This window comes from Monodelphis domestica, chromosome 1 (assembly GCF_027887165.1).
Source record: "Monodelphis domestica isolate mMonDom1 chromosome 1, mMonDom1.pri, whole genome shotgun sequence".
NCBI classification, from domain to species: Eukaryota; Metazoa; Chordata; class Mammalia; order Didelphimorphia; family Didelphidae; genus Monodelphis; species Monodelphis domestica.
Genome location: NC_077227.1, coordinates 572,106,453 through 572,125,389, shown reverse-complemented (window position 1 = coordinate 572,125,389; position 18,937 = coordinate 572,106,453).

Below are 18,937 nucleotides of genomic sequence, written 5' to 3'. Positions count from 1 at the left end.
TAGGGGGTGCATGGCTAGATCACTGGGTTTAGAATCAGGTAGAGTCATCTGTATGAGTTTAAATCTGGCTTCAGACACTTATTAGCTGTGTGATCCTGGGAAAGCCATTTAATACTCTTGGCTTATTGATTGATTAACTTGTAATACTCCAAACATCACCATTGCAGGGGAGATGAGAGACACTTGTCCAAAATTTACCCTACTGACATTGCGGTACTGGGGCTTCTGGGAATTTTTGCAGAGATTTCTGAGAGAAAGATGGCAGAACAGAACAAGCCAAGTCCAGAATGATTGCTTGGATTCTCTGTCCTCCATTTTGGTACTATGGGACTTTCCAGAATTGAGTACTTAGTTGGACCTCTTCTCTGCTCTAGTTTGCTAAGAAACTCTGAAGGAAGCTGGCACTGCTACTGCTTGCAGTGGTTACCAATGCAGTAGATGTTGTATGCCAAGGGAGACTACCATGAACTGAGAGTGATGATTGGTGAGAATTCTCCCTCATTTCTCACTGTCTCTGGCATGGGGACAAAAGCAGCTCCCATGAGCTCAGTCACTTCCCTGCAACTTTAACCCAATTCCTCCTTGTAATAGGAAGGAGTCTAATATAGCAGTTCTCTGAGACTACAAGAAGTTCATCACTGTCTGTGTATATACAAATACTGTGTATATACTTAATTTATATATAAAGAGAAAGAAAGAACAGAGGGAGGGAGATAGATAAAAAGGAAGGAAGGAAGATTTCTGGCTACTTTTAAATCTCCGTTTATCTACCTTTAGTGTAAAAACTATTAATTCCTCTAAGGGGAAGGGAATAAGCATTTGTATAGCACTTACTATGTGCCAGGCACTGTGCTAAACATTTTAAAAATAAAAAAAAAATTTAAAAAACCCTTACCTTCTGTCTTTGTATCAAGTCTAAGAGAGAAGAAAGACAAAGACTAGGCAATTGGGGTTAAGGGTTAAGTGACTTGCATAGGGTCACATAGCTAGGAAGAATCTGAGGTCAGATTTAAACCCAGGTCCTCCTGACTCCAGGCATGACATTCTATCCACTTTGCTACTTATCTGCCCCTTTGCCAAGCTCTTTCTACCATAAAAGCATGCCCCAAACTCCCTCAGAGCAGATTGTCTTTGAGAAGATAGTCTGAAGAGATTATCTTCTGGAGATAGTCTTTTGACCCTGGAGAGTCTTTGAGGGAGCTTTGCAGACTGTGGCTTGGATTGTGGGTTTGGAGCTTGGCTTCAGCTTAGTCTCTGAGTCCTGTACTACTTCATTGGGTGAATGAAAGGCTGACTCCTTCCCTAGTTTCCTAAGAGACTAACTTCCATCTTGGAGGAGGCCCTAACCCTCACCACCAGCCTTCCTGGTTAAGAGCTAATTAATCTCTGTCTGGAGTAAGCAGACAGGGAGTAAACATTTAGGTTGATAGGATCGATAGCTTCTCTATCCTCTTCACATTTCTCTTCTTTATTTTTTCCTCTCTATTTGTAAATAAATTTTTGCTTCAAGATATAATAAATATTGGTGACCACATAATTTCATAAAATTATTGCCCAACCATTAAATTTAACCCTTATATAAAATGTTATTTCATTTGGTCTTCACAGCAAAGCCTAGGGGGTAGATATTATTTTCATCCCCAGTTCACAGTTAAGGAAATGGAGGCAAATAGAATTGTGTGTTGCCCAAGGTTCCACAGCTAGTAGTTGTCTGAAGATAGGTTTGAACTCAGGTCTACCTACTGCCTCACACCTCCCATTCTTTCCCTTCCTCTAATCCTCCTTCCATGGTTAATATCAGTGACAATAGAGACTGGGAAGCCCTAGTGCTCCTCTATGCCTTGGAACTATACCCAGAACCCTTGCTTCCTTGTGACTTACCAAAAGTAGTCTGGGAAAAGAACACCTAACCTCTAGCATGAGGCATCTGGGGTGGCAGAGTAGTGATGGCCTTCCTGGGAATCCCAAACCTTTTAGTCTAAGGCTTTGATAGCAAGTTAAAAACTGATTCATAGTAGAAAATAATAAGAGAGAATCAATGATCTAAAGCAAGTTGAAAGCCAGATGTGGCAGAGATTCTGTGTTAGCTTGGGACAGAAGAGGATGTACATTTCTGTGGGTATATTTCACATGGGTCCCCTGTTTGATCCTTTAATAGCATATGCTTGTTCCTCTTCTATGCCCACTTTTTCCTGTTTATATGCAGTGAAAGATTAACAGGGTGAGGGACTCCCATTGACCCATACCCATTTCTACTTCCTGTATCTGTCTTTCTCTTCTATTTTTTATTTTCTAATTTTTTCTATCTACCTTATTTTCTATCTACCTTTTTCTATCTACCTTATTTTCTAATTTTATTTCTATCTACCTTTCTTTCTACCTTTTTTCTTCTTTCTATCTTTCTCTCTTTTCCTCCCTCCTTCCCTCCCTCACTTCCTCCTTCCTTCCTTCCTTCCTTCCTTCCTTCCTTCCTTCCTTCCTTCCTTCCTTCCTTCCTTTCTTTCTTTCTTTCTTTCTTTCTTTCTTTCTTTCTTTCTTTCTTTCTTTCTTTCTTTCTTTCTTCTTTCTTTCTTTCTTTCTTTCTTTCTTCCTTCCTTCCTTCCTTCCTTCCTTCCTTCCTTCCTTCCTTCCTTCCTTCCTTCCTTTCTTTCTTTCTTTCTTTCTTTCTTTCTTTCTTTCTTTCTTTCTTTCTTTTTCTTTCTTTCTTTCTTTCTTTCTTTCTTTCTTTCTTTCTTTCTTTCTTTCTTTCTTTCTTTCTTTCTTTCTTTCTTTCTTTCTTTCTTTCTTTCTTTCTTTCTTTCTTTCTTTCTTTCTTTCTTTCTTTCTTTCTCTCCATTCCTGTTTATCTACCTCTTTTCTATCTTTCATCCTACCTTTCTATCTTTCTTTCTAAACTATCTTTCAATATATTATAAACCATCTATCAATATATTATAGATTGATCAGCAAAACTAGCAATATACTTGATTCTAGAGCAGTGCCATAAGTGATTGCTTGGATTCCCCTTTTTTGGGTTTTCTTCGAATGTAAGGGATCTATATTGTGAGTATCTTATGGACCTGTGCTAAATGCTTTATGGATATCTCGTTAAATCTCCACAGAATCCTTAGGAGGTGGATACTTTTATTTCTATCTTACAGATGAGGACTCTGAAGAAGGCAGAGACTAAGTGGTTTATCCAGAGTTTCATAGCTAGTAAATATCTGAGGTCAGATTTGAATGCAGGTCTACCTGACTCCAGATCTCATGCTTTGTTTACTGTAGCCATTTCTCTACTCCTAACTCTTCCAAGATCCAGTTTCCTCATCTGTAAAGTAAGGTTAGGGTGAGAGAGTGGACTAGGTAATCTCTAGAATCTCTCCCAGCTCCAAAATTCTGATTTTCATTTTTAACCTTAGATGACTAATTACCTTTCCCCACCCTATTTGTTTCTGGACCATCAGTTAGTACTAATAACAACTTGGATTTTCAAAATACTTTAAAATTACAAAACATCTTCCTCATAGCTATCCTGAGATAGGTATTTTAAGTATTATCACTCTCATTTCACAGATCAATAAACTGAGGCTCAAAGACATTAAATCATTTGCCCAAGGTCATTTAACAGTGTTAGGTCACTCCTAACTCCAGGTCCAGTGCTCTTTCTTACACACCACCAATCCAACAAGTATATACATATTTACCTCTCTTTGAACCAGTTCTGATTGGCTGCCACCTTCAAGCTTTTTCATGCTGCTATTTTCAGAGCTATTTCTGGGGGTAGGTTGCAAGTTTGGGATGCTTCCAAGGAGGTATAATGCATGGAGATGTTGGTCACTGCTTTCCTGGTCTGTTCTCTTATCTTTAACTACAAAGGGCCCCTGCTCCCTTGTAGCTGCAAGCCCTAGAGCTCCTCTGTGCCTTGGAACTATGACCAGAACCTTTGCTCTCTTGTGATTGACCAAAATCATTCCTTTCTACCCTGGAACTATTACCTAGAATTGCATATGAGCAATATAGTTACCAGCTAGTGCAAACTGCACCCAGATTGTGCCAGCAAAGAGTCCTCTATGATTTCTTTCTTTTTTTTCTAGTTATGTGTAGAAACAATTTTTGGCAAATGGTTTTTGACATTTTAGAATTCAGATTTCTCTCTCTCTTTCCACTTTCCCTTACTGTGACAATGATTAGTCTGATTAAGGTTATTATTGAACTTTCATGTAATATATATTTCCATATTGCTCATGCCATAATAGCAGTCACATATCACACATATGATAGAAATCTCCTGAAGGAAATATAGTGGATGATGGCATGCTTTTATTTGCTTTCAGAATCCAACAGTTCCTTCTTTGACTGTGGAGAGAATTTTCATAATTCCATATGGTTATCTTGGAGACTTGCTTTGTTGATAATAGCATAATCCTTAGTTGATCATCATATAATATTTCGGTTACTGTATAAACTGTTCTCCTTGTTCTGTTCTCTTCACTTTGAATCAGTTCATGTAAGTTTTTCCAGGTTTTTCTGAACTCATCCAATTCATCATTCCTTATGGCAGATAATTATTCCATTAAAACCATATAGCACAACTTGTTCATCCATTCCCCAAGTGATGGACCCCATAGTTTCAAATTCTTTGCCACTACAAAAAGAGCTGTTAAAATATTTTATTACATGTAAGTCCTTTTTCCTTGTCTCTGAGTCTCGTTGGGCTATAGAAGTGGTAGTGGTATTGCTGGATCATAGTTTTGTGGCCCTTTGAACATGGTCTATGCTCTCTTTCTGACCAGCTGTCCACCCCCTTATTGTTTCTGGACTGAGAGCTCCCAAAGCTGTTGCTGCTGTAGCTGCTACCTCCAAAGCCTTTCCCTGGTGCTGCTGGACGTGCTCCAGATGGGCCTCCATCCTGGGTCACAGACCTCTCCTGCTGATCTCCAAAATTGTCACAGGTGGAAAAATGTCTCACTCTGACCTTTTGTTGACTCTGCCATTCCACAATTCGATTTGAGGTGTTATTTTAAAGTCATTTGGAGGATGTAATGGACTTTACTACTAGTAGCAATACAATAATCCAGGATATTCCTGAAGGATTTATGAGAAAGAATGCTATCCACATTAAGAGAAAGAACTATGGGAGTAGAAACACAGAAGAAAAACATATGACTTATCACTTATCACTTGTTTATATGGTTATATGATTTGGGGTTTGGGCTTTAAAAGATTGCTCTATGGCAAAAATGAATAATGTGGAAATAGGTATCAAATGATAACATTTGTACAACCCAGTTGAATTGCTTGTCGGCTCTGGGAGGGGGGAGGGAAGAGGGGAGGAAAGAAAATGAATCATGGGAACATAAAAAATATTTTAAAAATAAAATAAAATTTTTAAATGAAAAAAAAAAGTCATTTGGAGGGCTATGTTGGGAGAATTCAGCTGGATTGCTGCCACCTTAGCTCTTCCCTGTGTTTTAGACTTTTTGATGCTAGCCAGAAGCAATGCCTCTTTGCACATTGTAGTTACAAAATCTCTATCTTGATCTGAATGGATCTTTGCAGAAAGTCTGTACAATGAGAAATGCTTTTCCCACAAAAGTTTGGCAATTATGGAGGCTTTCTGGTTCCTTTTAAAATGGGCATGTGGAGTAAAGTGATCCATTGCCATTAATTTATGATGTGGTTTTGCTATGTCCTTCTAGAGCTAGGAAGTAAATTCAGACAAGATCCCCAAATTTTATACTACAGGTATCCCTTCCATGTCACAGGAGTTGGGGGTGAAGCACCCCTAAATCTAGAAAATCTGCATAAAAATTTTTGGTCCTCCCTTCAAACCAGAGAGAAAGTCTGAATTTTTTTCTCTTTTTTGATGGAATAGTTACAGTGTCTTTATGCTTTTATGAGTTTCTAAACTTTTAAAGATATCTCTACATTTCTAGCCTGTATATATATATATATATATATATATATATATATGTATATTGTATGTCTGCTGGCTTTTGTGTTCTTTTTGCAAACTTTAACTTTTTACTTATTTTAACTTTAAAAAGAAATTGTGTATATTTGTGGTATTAAAAGATAAAATATGTTGATATCATATAATACTCTGCCTATATTTTATGCATTTATGAGTTTGTAAACTTTTTCTGTGTCATTTGCTGCCTTCATGTATCATCTGTGGCTTCCAGAGATCTCCTGCCAAAGTCCAATTTCATTTCTTCTGTTGAGCCACAATATGTCGAAAACTATGATGGGAAAAAGTCCTCATGTGGAAGGGATACCTGTATTTTTATTCTATAAGTAGCAGGTGTCTGTAGTGCTTTTCTTTGCATACAGCAGGCCCAAGTTTCATACTTCTTGATGATATCTGCAGCCACCTTGGGCCAGTTACATCTATTTCTTGCTAAATCTAGAGTCCTTTTTTGGCCCATATGTCCAAAATCATCCTATGGATGACTAGAGAGTGATACCGCCTGAGCAGCACCAATCGATACCTAGTACCTTGAGTAGGATTGGTAGCTGTCTAGTATGGCATTCCACTGCATAGCTCCAACTTCTACCATCTCCTTTATACTAAATAGCCTCGAGAAGACTAACCCTTGACACAGTTGCTATCAACACTTCATTTCATGGCTTGTATTATTTCACATAGCCCCATGTCAGCCATCTGCTCTCTTTGCCAATCATCCATAAACAACTGAGGCAAAGAGAGTTGATCCGATGAAGCAAGATTCATGTATGATGCTAGCACACAGTCTGAAAAATGTCCCGAACTTTCAGCTGTTCAGCATTTCTATCGGTGTATAATCTAATCATTTGGTTGTTGAATATAGCTTTTACTTCTTTAGATATCACCACAGCTTTGTTTGTCCTGGAATCTTCTAGAAAATGCATCTACATCCACATTATTCTTTCCTGGCTGGCAGTGAAAGCTGTATTCATAGTTAGCTAGTGCTGCCACCCATCCTACTTGGCACTTGTCAGAATATGTCAATGGACTGCTATCACTTCACACTTGTATCTTTGCTTCGTACACAGTCGTTAAATTTCTCAGTGACAGCCCATTTCAAAGCCAGAAACTCCAGCTTGTGAATGGGATAGCATGTTTCACTGTCACTCAAACTTCTATTTGCAAATGTAACTGGTTTCATGTGACCATCACCGTCTTGGTACTGAACAAATTCCAAGCTGACATTTTTATGTAGGGCAAAAACCTTGCCTGGGTCAGCATAGGCTAATATTGGTTCCTGTGTAAGGTCATTGACTAAGTCTTTAAACACTTGTTCAAGTGTGTCTGTCCAATAATCTCCAAAGGGATTTGTTGGTTTCCAAACAACTTTGTGCCTTTTTCTTTCTGCCTCAGTGCCTCTTCAATCATATTTGCTCAGTGGTTTAACAATAGCAGGATAGTTTTAAACCAGTTTTTGATAGTAGCCATTTAAGTCCAAGAATAGTCCTCAAATCTCAAAGATTCATTGGTCATGGCCAAGTCAGGAGTGACTATCTTTTCTGAGACAGTACTCATAGTCTGCTATGACACAATGTGCCCAACAAGCTTGACAGAAGCTCTACAAAACTGACATTTGACAATACAAAGTTTCAAGCTATTTTCACTAGCCTATCCAATAATTTCATCAGTCTTTCTTCATGTTCCCCTAAGGTCTTCCCAAATTCAATGATGTCATCATGTTATACCATAATACTTGCAGGTAATTCATGCCAGTCATTACTTTCTTTATCAGTCTTTGGAAGATGGTAGGTACCTTGGAAATGCCTTGGGATAGATGTTCAAATTGGTAAAAATCCAGCTAGATAGATCACAGAAGTCTTTTCTTTATCGTCTGCTATAGGAATCTGATAATAGCTACTATGTAAATCCAATAAGGAAAATAATTGACTGCCTGAGAGATAATCCAAGGTATCTTGAACCCTTGGCATAAATATATATTGTTCTACTTTGTTTCTCTTGTTTAAAGTCTAGTAGTTTACAAACACACAAATCTATTCTTTTTTGGGGACTGCCACCATGGGTGATACATAGGGACTATTAGACTCTGTCATACTATTCCCCAGTAGGGTTCTCTGAGGTCATCTATCACAGCTGAAAAGATCTTTTTAGATCTTTCCTAGGAAGTGTGCAAGTATCAGTGAGAAGGATTTTGTGGATTGTTCACTGTGTACAGCACACATCCACTTATGCGTTGAGAACACATCTGACCTCTTGCTAAGTTTCCATTCCTCTGGCCATTCTTCCTTTGGCCACTGTTACCATTCCTCTGGTCATTCTTCCTTTGGCCACTGTTACCATTCCTCTGGCCATTCCTTCAGTCACTCCTTCCATTCCAAAGTCACAGGACTTAGGGTCTACTTCAATATTTTGAATGGAATGAGAATGGTTTGCAATTCATTCCAACGAGTGCTATAAGTCCATTTTCACACAAAGGGCCCTGATAGACCAGGGAAAAACTGCCCATTACTCTTTTTTGACACCAGTATTATCTTCAGGATATTCTAAGACCACCCCAATATATCCCATTGACCCCTGAACTTACTGACTGACCTTCAAAACTTTTGTAATATCCAATCACAAGGTCTACTCCAAGTATCAGAAAATCATTACCTACAGTAATGTTTACAAGGTAGTGATAGCTTTGCCAATAGAGGAAGATAGCAATGTGGCTCCGTAATGCCAATGTTTAACCATTCACCAAAGAACAAACTATAATTGAATTTGTATGAATTTAGTTAAATTGGACCTTGAAACATCAAACTTAGACATGAGCAAATAACAATTTAGGCACAGCTCTAATACTAAAAGCAGCCACCAACAGGAGGTACCAAATAATGGTGCCTAATTTGGGGGCACCAAATAATAAGCATTACTACATCTGTCAAATTTTTATTTCTTTTATATTCATTTTTATAGACACCTGTGTCTGGTTTTGTCATTAAATAGTCTAGTGTTCTTTGTTTGCAAGAGGAAGGCATGGGAGAACATTGGGAACCACTCAAGAGAGAGGGAACTTTCCCTTCCTTTAAAAAAAATACCCAACCCTTATTATCTGTCCTAATTCATTATAAGACAGACACATGGGAGGCCAGGGCTAGACAATCAGGGTTAAATTACTTGCCCAGGGTCACACAAGTAGGAAGTGTCTGAGGTCAGATTTGAACCCAGATCTTTCCCTGCCCCTTGGGCATCCAGGCCTGGTTCTCTATCCATTGTGCTACCTAATTGCCCCAATAGTCGAGTACTGCATAAGTGTTCCACTAAATAGTATTTGAAAACAAATCAATTCCAATACCAACAGAAAAAAATATAACCTCTCTCAGAAGAAAACCCAAAGAACCTTAACTTTCATGACAATTGAAATTCCTCAGAATTAACTACTATTGAGCTTAGTTTCATTCTACTCAGTTGATAAAATGAATAATAACAATTATAAAATTATACCAACCAATTGGTAAAAGTCAAGATGAGAAACAAATTCTGATAATATTAATATTCTGAATTCTTGAGTACCCTTGTGGGAGAAAGAAAGAAAATTGATTCTGGATAATATTCATTCCACAATATATCCCTGGTTTACATGTATGAGGTCAATTTTTACAACAGGGCTTTGACTTGTAGCAATTCTGAACTTTCAAAATAGCTTGTGTTTATGCCCCAAATTAGAGATTAGAAATCTTTAACAATGGGCTGGGGTTTGAGCTCCTAGTGCTATGCTAAGAAAGACCCCTCTCAGGGCAGCTAGATAGCACAGTGGATAGAGTACCAGGCCTGGAGTCATTGAGAGCACCTGGGTTCAAACTTGCCTAGTGTGACCTTGAGCAAGTCACTTAACACTAATAGCCTGGCATCTGCCACTCTTCTGACTAAGGGAAGAGTTTTAAAAAAGGAAAGGCTCCTTCCTCTCTCTTGGGTGGTTCCCAATGTTCTCCCATGCCCTCCTGTTGCAAAGAACAGCAGAACAACTTATATACAAAATCAGACACAAGTTTATAAAATTAATATAAAAATCTGGCAAAAGTAGTCTTTTAACAAAAAGTTTCTTAAAAACAACACAATTAAGTGGAAGTAAAGCAAAGGTCAACTAAGGCTGCCTTTTCTTCTGTCTGGTTTTTTCTCTGCTAGAATAACTGCCCAATGAAACATTTCACAGTCCCGTACATCTTTACTTCACCATGGAGAAGGCTTCTTTCAAGGCTCTGGGAAAAGTAACTTCCATAAAATAAAGGAATAGGAGTCAGTGATTTCTAAGGTTCCTTCTAACTTTAATCTGTTAATCTATGACCCCCCCCCCCCCCAAAGTCCTTCAGAGATCTGTGATGGCTATAGTAGAAGAAGCCATAGAGTTCCCTCTGGGTTCTACATGTTCCATATCTTTAAGGTTATAAAAAACCAACACCAGGTTATCCAGACACTATCAAGAACAAAGGCAAATAGGTGATTCTGAGGTGAGATGATGTCTTCATGGTAGTTCTTTACTCTAGTTTGTAAGAGGTAAATGTCACAGATTACCAGTGCCAACCCCTAGGGGCCGCCATTGATGGTCTCAATCACAGCTATTGATGCTTATGGCTTCAAATTAGACTCATTCCCATTGGACCAAGAGTATGTCATAAAATTCCCAGATACTTCTGGGTCTGTAATCAATTAATCCATTAGTCAACAAACATTTAAGAACATGCTACTATGTGTGAGGCACTGTGCTAATCACAAATAGGAAATGGTCCCTGTTCTCAGGGGGATGCGTTCTATTTGGGGAGACAATATGTACACACACACACACACACACACACATAATACACAAAATAAATACAGGTTATTTTTGGTGGGGAAGAAGGCATTAGCAGCTGGAGGATCAGGGAAGAGTTCAGGTAGGAGAAACTGATTGAACTTTATTTTGAAGAAAGCTAGGGATCTAAGAGGTAAGGATAGAATACAGGACGGATTAGAAGGAAGAAGGGTTAGAGACAGTGTGACATGGAGCAGAATAGGAGCTAGGATGGGGTGATCAGGCACCAGCATTAGTGGGTGTTGACAAGAATTTATACTTCTTCCTCATTATAGAAATAACTGATCTTTGTATCTAGTTATTAGGAATAATTAGTTAAAATAGGAAACTATGGGATAGAACCTTCCTCATTTTCCCTCTCTCCCTCAATTCCTGGTCCATCAAACTTAGCCTCATGGTGTCCTGATTCGGTTTGTCTGAAACTACTGAATTTGTCTTTGAGAGTGGAGGTGAAGGATTTTGTGCCACTTTCCTTTCTAGAATTGCTCTTTATGGCTCTGGTGTAGAGGCAGGAGCACTGAACTCTAGGCTCAGAACAGGCTTTGTGAATTACTGGAACCAATTGCTGAGGGACCCTGTGAATGGTCTATATCACCACTGTCAAAGTTTGGGGCTAACTCAGAACTCACTCCCACTGAGGTTGTCCACTATGTCCATAAAGTCCCCAGATACTGCTGAGTCTGCAAATGGCTCAAGCTGGAGTTGGTGGATCCCTGGTAGCACCACTTCTTAGTTGGGGAATTGGTTCTTGTAAGAGTTGTCACCTGTTAAAGGGAATAAACTAATTCAGTGTCCAAGCAAGCAGAATCAGGACCAGGAAAGGGTTTAATCCCTACTCTCTTGTTACCTTGATGTATGACTGTGCAGAAGTTCTCCAGGTCTTTGTTTCCTTCCCTGTTAAAGGAGGGGATTGCACTAGATGATTTCTAATGTCCCTTCTAGCTCTAACTTTCTAGGAGCCTAAAAGATGAGTTAGAAGAATATTGCAATTGTGTAGATAAAGGGCAGAAAGGGCATGAATTAGGCTAGTGGTAGTGGGAATGGAAGGGTGAGTATAGGTAGTTGATACTGTTTGATGTTCAGTTAAGCCCAACTCCTTGTGACCCCATTTGGGGTTTTCCTGCCAAAGTTAATGGAGTAGTCTGCCATTTCCTTCTATAGCTCATTTGGGAGATTAGGAAATCCAGACAAATAGATTAAAGTGGCTTGCCTAGGGTCACACAGCCAATAAGTGTCTGAGTCTTCCATACTCTAGCCCAGCACTCTATCCACTACTCCACCAAGAATGACAATAATCTAGACTTCTAGTTGCTTTCTTTCTTCTCATCTTTACCTTTCAGAAACTTAATCTTTCTTCTAAGCTCAGCTCAGTTATCTTCTGAAGGACTTTCCTAAACCCTCTAGTTGGTAGTACATTCTCCCTCTTTAGATTATTTTCTATTTATTTATTTTTGTGAAGTTACACCCACCTTATCCATCCCCTAGGAAGGAAACAAGCACCTTTAGAGCAGGGACTCTTTCTTTTCTCTTCCTTCCTTCCTTCCTTCCTTCCTTCCTTCCTTCCTTCCTTCCTTCCTTCCTTCCTTCCTTCCTTCCTTCCTTCCTTCCTTCCTTCCTTCCTTCCTTCCTTCCTTCCTTCCTTCCTTCCTCCCTCCCTCCCTCCCTCCCTCTCTCTCTCTCTCTCTCTCTCTCTCTCTCTCTCTCTCTCTCTCTCTCTCTCTCTCTCTCTCTCTCTCTCTTTCTTTCTTTTCTTTCTTTCTTTCTTTCTTTCTTTCTTTCTTTCTTTCTTTCTTTCTTTCTTTCTTTCTTTCTTTCTCTTTCATTCTTTCTTTCTTTCTTTCCCTTATCTCCAGGGCACCCTAGGTGTCTCCATGAATTGAAAGCCAGGCCTAGAGATGAGAGGTACTGGGTTCAAGTCTGATCTTAGATACTTCCTAGATGTGTGATCTTGGGTAAGTCACTTAACCTCCATTGCCTACTGTTCTTCTACCTTGGAACTAATACTTAGTATTGATGAAGAAAAGGTGGTGATTTTTAAACTCTTACTTTCCATTGTAGAATCAATACTGTGTGTTAGTTCCAAGATTGAAGAACAGTTCGGGCTAGGCAATGAGGGTTAAGTGAATTGCTCAGGGTCACACAGCTAGGAAGTGCCTGAGGCCAGATTTGAACATAGGACTTCTCAACTGGATGTTTCCTTTTTGTCTTTATATCTACAGGGTTTAGCACATTGTCTTACACATTATGGGTCATTAATAAATGAAATGAGTGTCATTAAATGTCAGCCTTTGGTCTTCTGGTTGCCTTTCCTTTTTTATGTCACAATTAAAAATTTCCCCTTTTTCCAATTACACATAAAAACAATTCTTAACATTTATTCATTATTATTTTTAAATAAAACCCTTACCTTCTGTCTTGGAATCAACAGTATTGATTCCAATGCAGAAGATCAGGAAGGGCTAGGCAACGGGGGTCAAGTGACTTGTCCAGGGTCACACAGCTGGTAAGTATCTGAGGCCAGTTTTGAACCCAAGACCTCCCATCTCTGGGCTTGACTCTTGTGGATGAAGCATGCATGCAAGACAGAAGCTGGGGATGGATCATCTGTCAGTCAAATGAAAATTTCATTTGGAATGTTACCGGGCAAAGCAGTTGGAGCCAAGCCAACTGCTGGACTGAGTGGAGAGGCTTTTGGCTTCTGGCTAATGTGGAGAAAGAAGCTAGTTCTATCTCTGGGACTCTCAATCCACCGAGCCACCCAGCTGTCTCCTGAACATTTATTTTTAAAAGTTTGACTTCCAAACTTTCTCCCTTCCACCTTCCCTCCCTACACATTCCATTGAGAAGTCAAGCAATTTGAAATAGGTTATATGTGTGCAGTCATACAAAACACATTTCCATATTTGCCCTTAGTTTTTGCCATCTTCAGCTTCAGACTCCAGAGATGTTTGGCCCTCTGAGCCTCTCGCCCTTGTAGAGATGATACCCTGGGCCATTTTCTGCATCAGCCTGTTGATGGGAAATCTTAGAGGTCATGATACAGCTGAGAGTACTTGAAACGCTATCATGCTGGAAAAGAGCTCGAGGTATTCTGTTTGGCCCCAGAGGGTAGAAGCACTGAGTGCGGTCAGGGGCAGTTGGGAGATTTCGTTTTGGTGTGAGGAAGAGGTTCCTAACAATTTAGAGCCATCCCAGACTGGGATGACCTCCCACAGGTGACAGAGGGTTTCCCCTCTCTTAGGCCTCCAGGCAGAGGCTGGATAAGCCTTGGTGGGGAATATTGTAGAAAGAATTCTTGTTCAGGTGTGATTTGGACTGACTGGTCTCTCGGGTCCTTGCCAGCTCTGAGATTCTGTCCTTCTGTCCTTCTGCCCTTCGCAGTCAGGGCCAGAGTCTAAGGAGACACTGGCCAGCTTGGCCCACCCCCCAAAGCACTCCATGACTCCTTGGCCTTTCTTTTCCCCACAGCTGCTGAGTGATTCTAAGAGGGTGCTAGGCCCACAGCTGGCTCTCTATTCTGGGAGTTTCCCCAGCTATATTTAGTTGAATTGGCATTCTCTGTTCTCTTAACTTTCTGGAAGAACTGCAATCCATTGAGATTTCTTTCTGGGGCTATTTTGAATTCTTTTATCCTTTATCTAGGAAATCTGTTCTGGTTTATATTTTATTACCTCAAACTATAGTGCACAATCCTGGTTTTCAGGGACTTGATTGCTGAGTCATCTTTTGTGGCTTCATTTTTCTTTCCAGTTGTTAGATGGTAGCTGTAAGTCATTCTTGCTTTCCCTCCCTTCCCTTTTACCTCTCCCCTTCTCTCTTTTCCTTCCTTTCTCCCTTCCTCCTTTTCTCTTTTCCTTCTTTCTTTCCTTGGAAGAATACCATCATCAAGGGAATTGACTCATGCTTGGCCCACTTCACCAGAAGCCATGGACTGGAAATTTGGAGAGTGCAGAACTGGGGTAAAATGCAAGAGGTCTAGTCAGTAGTTCTATCAATTGCTTTGTATTCTGATGAGATTTAAATATTAGACTCCTGAGAGATTATAATAGTAGTTATAAGTTAAGTATTGAATCCTCTGAAATTATTTTGTCAATGTGTGCTGGGAATTTTTTGTGTCTTATCTATTTAAATTGATATTTATTAAACACACACACACACACACACACACACATATATAATGTCAGGCACTATGCCAAGTCATGTGGATACAGAAAAGGGCAAAAGACAATCCCTGCTTGCAGGGAGCTCACATTCTAATCACATTGGCATTTAGCATTTTTTTTTGCACATAGGATATAAACACTAGTCCCATACATAATATACATTGATTCCTTCCTAGTTTTCCTTTAGCAAGATATGCATATGAGCCTAAACCTAGGTTTAAATTCAAGAATATCAGACAAGGAAGCCTAAGCCTCTTTTCATTGGAACCAGTGCTGAACCTGATTAGATTGCATACCTAGGTCCAGAGCAGAGGAGACTTTTAGAGAGGTGGAGGGGGCATAATACCCTATTTTCTTGTATCTGGTTGGGCTTATTATACTTCTTTATTCTCTTCCTTTTATTCTATTTTAACACCAATATCTTCCATTATTTAGTGAACACGTGTTACAGAAAGATATTAAAATGGAGAAAAGTTCTTAGACTTCTCATACAATTTCTTAGAATTTAAAGGGGATCTAGAGATCATTCTATCCACTAATAGTAGTAACTGGAGGTGAAGTAGCATCAGTACTTTAGATGAAAGTATTTTAATGCCAAAGTGTATTTTTAAAAAGTCATGTTGACTACATACAGATAATACTCGCGCAAAAGGACCACATTGAAAATGATTCTGGTCTGCTCATTCAAGTGTGTTTTAAATAATAAGTGGTGGAGGAAGCAGGTTGCAGGGAATCTTTGACTATTGAGAAAAAGTTTGACCTGAAGTTTGCAAAACCTCAGGGCTGGCAAAGAAATGATTCTTTGCTAATTGAGGAGGAAGAGGGAAATTGAAGGAATAAAGCTGGGTTCCAGTCCTCATTTTTGCCAAGAATTTGAAAACAGAAAATGCTCCCCAGAAATCTTCTAATCCAAACTCCCACCTTATATAAGAATCTCATCCATAACATTCTTGATAGCTTTTTTGAAAAATTCCAATGATACCTGCAGAGAAAGAACTGTTGGAAGTGGATGGACATGGATCAAAGCATACTATCTTTCATATCAGTGTATTTACAGTTTTATTTTAGGGTTTTGCATTTGTATGAGTGTGCTTTTATAAGAAGGACCAATATGGAAAGGTGTTTGCATAATAATAAAAAAATAAAATAAAAATTTCAAGGTTAGGTGCTTTGCTAGCAAATAAGACAGCTCCTTTCTTGGTTAAACAATTCTTTTAAAAACATTTTTATTTAATTAATTTAGAATATTTTTCCATGGTTACACAATTCATGTTCTTTCCCTCCCCTTCTCCCTGCTCCCTCCCAAGCAATTCTAATAATTGGTAAGCTCTTTCTTTGTTTAAGCCAAAATCCATCTCCCTGTAACTTCTTCCCATTAGCCTTTGACTCTACCCTCTAAAGCTACAAAGACAATGTCTAATCATTCTTCCACTTGATAGCCCTTAAGATATTTTAAGACTGTCAATATATCTTACCACCACCCCCCCCCCCCACTCAGTCTCCTCTTATCAGGCTAAGCATCCCTAGTTCCTTTAGCAAGTTCTCATAGGAAGATGTTTCCAAATTTCTCATTTGTCTGTTAGCTTTCCCTTGTTAGAATTTAGATTTGATACGCTTAAAATGTGGTATACCAAGAATAGCTGAACAAATGATAGGATATGAATTCTTGTGCTTCAATGGCAAAAGAGACAATTTCAGAGAAAGCTAAGAAGATTTTTATAAGCTGATGCAAAGTGAAATGAGTAGAAGCAGGAAAACATTTTTTATAGTAAAAGTATTAAAAGGAAAAAAAATACTTGGAAAGACAAGAATTTTGACTAGTTCAGGGACACTTAGGATTTTAGAAGACCAATGATGAACCGTACTATGCCCATCTCTTGACAAAGGGATGATGTATCCAAAATGCAGAATGAGATGCACATTTTTGAACATGGCAAATATGGCAATTTGTTTTATTTAAATATTCTTATTCATTACAAAAAATGTGATATTCAGAAAAGCATGCAATAGTCCAGAAGCAGTTGGTCAAGGCAAAGGTCAGCAGAATAAGCATTTACCAGGAGTTGGGCTTTGAACTTCTACACTGGGCAAAATATTTACCTTCTGAAGGCCTCAGTTTTTTCATCTGTGAAAAGAATGTGTACGTGTGTGTGTGTGCATGTACATGTAAGGAGGTCTCTAAAGTCCCTAGGAATATATGCTTGGCCCTGTTCTATTTAAAATAAATTTGAGAAACTAGAATTTCCAAGCTAGGTGAGACAGTGGATGGAGTACTGGATCTAGGGACAGGAAGACTCATCTTCATGAGTTCAAATCTGGTCTCAGACACTTCCTAGCTATAAGACCCTAGGCAAGTCACTTAACCTTGTTTGCTTCAGTTCCCTTATCTGGAAAATGAACTGGACAAAGAAATGGCAAAACACTCCAGTATCTTTGTCAAGAAAACCCCAAATAGGATCATGAAGAATTGGGCACAAATGAAGGGACTGAACAACCATAACAACAAATGCTCAGCTAGTGACAAATCTCCTAGTGACTATGACTTAGCAATAGAACGGCTGAGCAGTAATCCATAGCTACTGCCAAGTCTCCTGTGTTTGTAAACTTTTCTAGAGTAGCAGGTCCTTACACTCAGCTTTTAGATTGCTGTAGTTGGGTCTTCTTTTGTTGAATTAGTGAATATCCAAAGGAAGAAGAAGACAGCTATATTTAACATCTTCCAGATTTCTCGGGTTCCATTCTTGAGTGGATGAGTTGTTACATCAAAAGAGGTAGCACGATGTAACATTTTAAAAATCCAATTACCAGCCCCTCTTTCCCACCAAATCAGGCTTGCACAAAGTCTATGGGCAGCTAGGTGGTAGAGTGGATAGAGGGCTGACCCCAGAGTGAGTAGGATTCAAGTTCAAATCTAGCCTCAGACACTTAACTATATACCTCTGGGGAAGTCACTTCTTTTTCTCAGTTTCCCCAATTGTAACATGGGAATAATACTAGCACCTACCACCCAGGGCTGTTGTGAGGATCAAATGTGATGGCATTTATAGAGTGCTTAGCATAGTGCATGGCACATAGTAGGCAGTTAATCAATGTTTCTTTCCTTCCCTTTTACCCATCCCTAGACTTTTTTCCTTTCTCCATCCTCTAGAGTTCCTTCTTCATTTTGCCCACTGTGGGACCTTGTTGAGAACAGCTGTTTTCTGGATCAAATGATACTCTCCAAAACTGAATGATCCTTATCTAAATTCCAAGAACCTGTACCCCCTGAATTCAGCTATCTGGTATAGAGAAAAAAGGGCTCTAGACTTAGAGTTAGAAGGAAACTTCGAAGTCATTGTCTGATCTTCTCTGTCAACAGGTAAGGAAAAGATACAAATGGTTATACAGTGATACCTTGACACACGAGTTTAATTAGTTCCCTGGCCAAGCTCGTAGCTCAATTTGCTCATGGGTCAAATTGAATTTCCCATTTAAATGAATGGAAATGCAATTAATCAGTTCTGGCCCCCAAAAATCATGCAAATTTTTGGTTTTGTATGCTTTTAAATACAAAAATCTTTATAAATAACAAATATATTTATAGATAATAAGAATGCAAAGAAATAAACTTGCTTATGAAATGTTATTTAGCTTCAAGGTTAGGCGAAGATGCTGGCAGAGAAGGTTTTCATTTTATATACTATCACTTAACATAACTTACTCTCTACACATTTAATGCTACTTTTAAATGCAAAATTGACCTTATATATTACTTATGCTATGTAACTTTATTGCTAAACTTAATTGCTATTTATTTACTTTACTTAATTATCACCATTTTCCTTATTGAATTTTGGCTGTTTTGCCACACTTTCCTTGATTTCTTACAGACACTGTTTCAACAAAAACCTTTCCATGAAATTTTGTTTCTTCCTCCCTTTCAGAATGCTTCAATAATGTGTGAAACATGTGTCATTACACAGCCACAACACGCAACCTGTTTCAACTTTTTCTGGGTGT